The following is a 4,885-nucleotide window of genomic DNA, read 5'->3' as shown; positions in this document are numbered from 1 at the left end:
TCTAGTGTGGGAGAGCCCACAACCTCCCTAGGTAGCTGATTCCATTGTCGCACTGCTCTAACAGTCAGGAAGTTTTTCCTGATGTCCAGCCGGAATCTGGCTTCCTTTAACTTGAGCCCGTTATTCCGTGTCCTGCACTCTGGGAGGATCAAGAAGAGATCCTGGCCCTCCTCTGTGTGACAACCTTTTAAGTATTTGAAGAGTGCTATCATGTCTCCCCTCAATCTTCTCTTCTCCAGGCTAAACATGCCCAGTTCTTTCAGTCTCTCTTCATAGGGCTTTGTTTCTAGACCTCTGATCATCCTGGTTGCCCTCTTCTGAACACGCTCCAGCTTGTCTGCATCCTTCTTGAATTGTGGAGCCCAGAACTGGACGCAATACTCTAGATGAGGCCTAACCAGGGCCGAATAGAGAGGAACCAGTACCCCACGTGATTTGGAAGCTATACTTCTATTAATGCAGCCCAAAATAGCATTTGCCTTTCTTGCAGCCATATCGCACTGTTGGCTCATATTCAGCTTGTGATCTACAACAATTCCAAGATCTTTCTCGTTTGTAGTATTGCTGAGATGAAGAAGTAGCTGTTGTTGCTTATTCCTGATGCATCACTTGGATCAGAGCAGAATCAGAGCCAAGACTGGCTCCCTGGAGCTGTCATTACCAGTTGGATCTGCAGGTGGGGAACCTGTGATGCAGTGCACATTTGGAAGTTGAGCCCTCAACTACAGTCCATGGGGTGAAAGCAGCAGGGAAGGGGGACAAACCTTTGCCAGGGAGACTCCGGCATACTGCCAGGCCATATGTTTGCTGCCTGAGGAAGACACTGCATAACAAAGCCGTGAAAGGGGGCGGCAGGCAGAGGAGGCAGGATTAGTAATGTCTGTGGGCTGAGACCCGGGGGATGCTTGCCTGCGTACATCATAGCTGATTCACAGATGCTACATTATCTCTCGGGGGCATGTGCGTTGCGCCGGGTCAGAGTGAGTTTGCCCTGGGTTTTTGCAGCACTTTAAAATGCAGCATTTCCAGTAGAATTAAAAGGGCTTTCAGTTTGCATTCCTTTGAAAAAGCAAGGGGGAGAAGGTGGGGGAGCATTGGAAGAAGTCACGAATAAAGCACCCAGCCTGTGTGGTGTTCCAATGTCTCACTTCATCCTTGCCTTTCTGGGACAAGTAAAAAAAAAATAGACCTTTGCAGTGCAATCCTGTGCATGTTTACTCAGAAGTACATCCCATTATATACAGTGGGGCGTACTTCCAGGAAAGTGTGCACAGGGCTGCAGCCTGATCCGCACAGCCGATGTAGACTCACCTCATACATGCCATGCCACACATTGTGCACCTCTAAGCTCATTTATTACAAAGGCCCATTGAGTTCGATGTGGCTCACTCCCGAGGAAGCGTGCATAAGGCTGCAGCCTTCAAAGTGCTTTTTCAGTTTCTTTCCTTCTATTGGCATGCTTGTGAGACTAAGGCCACAGCTAGACCGAAGGTTTATCCTGGGATCATCCAGGGCTCGCCCCTGCTTGAGCACTGGATCCCCTGTGTGTCACCTAGATGAACAAGTTTGATCCCTGGACGATCCAGGGATAAACCTTAGGTCTAGCTATGGCCAGAGTTGCAGTTTAAAGGCCCCTGTATCAAGTCTTTTAACCGACTAATGAGTATCCAGGAAGGTGGATTCCACAATCGCATCTCAAAGTTCCTGCACTAGTTGCATTTCCTTGTGCTGCCTATGAGCAGATGGGTTCTATCTGAAGTTGTTTTTAGTTTTTAATTCTGCATACACCTTTTTCTCTCTCCATATACGCGTTTGGGGAAGTGGCTGCTTTCCTCACATTTTTGCTTCTCCTGCCTAAGAACATAAGAAGAGCCTTGCTGCATCAGACCAAGGGTCCATCTAGTCCAGCATTCTGTTCACGCAGTGGCCAACCAGCTGTCGACCAGAGACCCACAAGCAGGCCATAGGCAACTGGTGTATGCAGGCTTACTGCCTCTGATACTGGATGGAACTGTCTCTTTGGTCACTAACAGGGATATCTCCTTTGCCCAATTCCTCCTTTTTTTCCATTACTGTACATGTCTACATTTTCTTCAGAGCCACCCCAACCTCCAATCCCATCCAGGATTCTCCCACAACCAAAGATTTCCATGAAATGGATATGGGGAATTCTTGTCAATTTAACTGGTGCGCTCCTTTGTTTTTGTCTTCACACCCAGTGCACATTGTCAAACCACATTTGTGCCTTCTGCTTTGGCCTGTTGCTAAAAAGTCTTGCAAAGAGTTCCGTGATCATTTGAAAGCAGTAAATAATAAGCAGCTAACAGTCCTAACAGAGACATAACTCTTCAGAGTGGCAAAAAAATGATTTCCATAGGAACGCAGGAAGCTGCTTTATACTCAGACCATTGGTCCATCTAGACCAGTACTGTCGACACTGACTGGCAGTGGCTCCCCAGGATTTCAGGCAGGATTTTTTCCTGCCCTAACTGAAGATACTGGGGGTTGAACTTGGGATGTTCTGCATGCAAAGCAGATGATCTACCACTGACTGAGCTACAGGCCCCTTTAAACTTTTAGTAATAGGCCACTGTAGGAAATCCAATCTCAGAGAAATTTCATCATACTTTTAAGCAGCCTTCCCCAACCTGGTGCCATCCAGATGTTTTGGACTATAACTCCCTGAATTCCTGACCATTGGCTATGCTGAAAGGTAAGGATGGGAGTTGCAATCCAATATATCCAGAGGGCACCAAGTTTGGGAAGGCTGCTCTTAAGTTCCCTACTCTCTTGCTGGCATTGTGATACTCTGCCATAAACCAGCTATCCACCTTCTCTTGATCTTCTTCTGTCTATTGATGAAATGGCTGTCATTGAAGAATTGTGTGTTGTTCCTTCAACAATTGGAACTTTTCTACACGAGGCATTAATTGTGTGCCCATGATTCTTTACTCATGGTTGTTTACAGGTTTTTGGGATACGACCCTTCAATTTTGCTTCTCTTTTTTCAGACCACTTTCCTGTTGTTTTTGTTGTTTTAGAGCAGGGAAAATGCGGTATTATTTCTAAAAGTGAAAGAACTACTATTTATGATATTCTGCTATAGCACAGCACCATCTAGAGGGTATGTAGTGGAAAAGCAGGAAAAGAAAATCTCTTTGTGTAGACCTTGGATCTTCATTCTGAGACAAACCTGAAAGAAGATATAGCGATTAACAGCTTCATGTTGAAAAGCTCTTGGTGAGCTTGGAAATACAAAGTTGACTGTATATGGTTAAAACTGCAACAAAAATACAAATGTCCCCCCGACTGCTGATGCCTTGGATTTTCATACAGACCAGCATCTTGATATGACAATAAAGAATGTGGAATGCCCCCCCCCCCGAGTAGCACATAGTTCACAAGCTATAAAAATATTTGAGCAGGAACAAGCAAACAAAACCCTACTGCTCAGGGTGGGGTGGGGGAAATGTGATGGGAAGAACAAAGATTCTCTTCCGAACTTCTTATGCTCTATTTGGAGGCATGAACTTTGCAAGCCACAGGTGAGGACTTCATGCTTAACGTAGCACATAGAAAGGACTGCCACAGCCTGAGTGATCAGTCACAGACAAAACTATTGTTGATTTAAGCTGTGACCCTGAAAAATGTGGCACAAAAATAATTCTTTATGTGCAACATGCTGTCAAGAATCATCAGAAAGTTAAAAAAAAAAAAAAAATCGGGAGCTTTGATACTGGTGTTGCAATCATACAGGGGAATCCAACATTGCATGATTGGATGGCCATTCAAGCGACAAAACTTTCTTCCTATCTCCTCTCCCTTGTAGCCTGCCCGCCCCCCCTTCCCCAGTATATCTGCTCTGGAGAGACTTTCAAGGGTGTGGTGAGCTGCAGGGGGAAGGGGAAATTCCCCCCTCCCAGTTTAGCTGATAGCTTCATTGGATTCTACCCCAGAAGCATTCATCTCAAGTCACAATTGCCAATCATTTATACATCTTTTCACTGGGCATCGATCGAGGCCCCCATGTCATTGATTTGCACATGTCTCTAGCTGTAGGCTGCAAGCTATATACTTCTCTTTCTGGGTTCCATCCATTGAAAGGGTGTAATTCAAGGAAAGACAAAGGGCATTTGCCATGGCATGTGAAAATAAAGCGTTCCTTGATTCTTTCATCAATTTTGGGAAAAGCTTCAGACTACAAGAATCGACCTACCTTATTCAGTCAAGCTTCATCACCCAATGTTGATGTTCCCCAACATAGGATGTTCTGCATGGCCTTGTCCTAATTTCTGGATTGGAATATGACACCAGTGTGTTATGCTTTACACCAGCACAGCAAACTATCAAGCTTCTGTAATGAAGTGGTCACCATTTCACTTTCCTTCACCTGTTGGCCAGGATTGGCATTTAGAACAGTAGTCTTTTCAAACCCAGGACCCACCTTCAGCTCAGACAGGCATTTGGGCAACCAGGTCAGCATTTAATTGTATGATGGTAGTGTCTTTGTTGCCACCCACCTTAGGTGAAGCTATGATCCAGCAGGGCACTGGTGGGGAATCTATGGCTCTTCAGATGTTGTTAGACCTCAACTATTATCAGCCCCAACTAGCATGGACAATAGCCAGGGATGATGGGAGTTGTAGTCTAACATCTAGAGGGCTACAAGTTCCCCAACCTTGCAACAGTGAGTCCACTCCCAACCCATTTAGAACACAAAGTCCAGCTGATATACCGAAGGGAACACATCATAGCTGCAAGCAGGTGAAATCTCAAGGAGAAAGGAGTCACTGTCATGCCTCTAGGCTTCCCTGCATTGATAGGCATACCCATGCCAGAAATGTGAGAACAAGGAGAAAAAGTTTTCTAACCCTGCAATTTGTGA

This window comes from Elgaria multicarinata, chromosome 3, assembly GCF_023053635.1.
Source record: "Elgaria multicarinata webbii isolate HBS135686 ecotype San Diego chromosome 3, rElgMul1.1.pri, whole genome shotgun sequence".
Taxonomy (NCBI): Eukaryota; Metazoa; Chordata; class Lepidosauria; order Squamata; family Anguidae; genus Elgaria; species Elgaria multicarinata.
Note: the sequence above shows the minus strand (reverse complement) of the source record.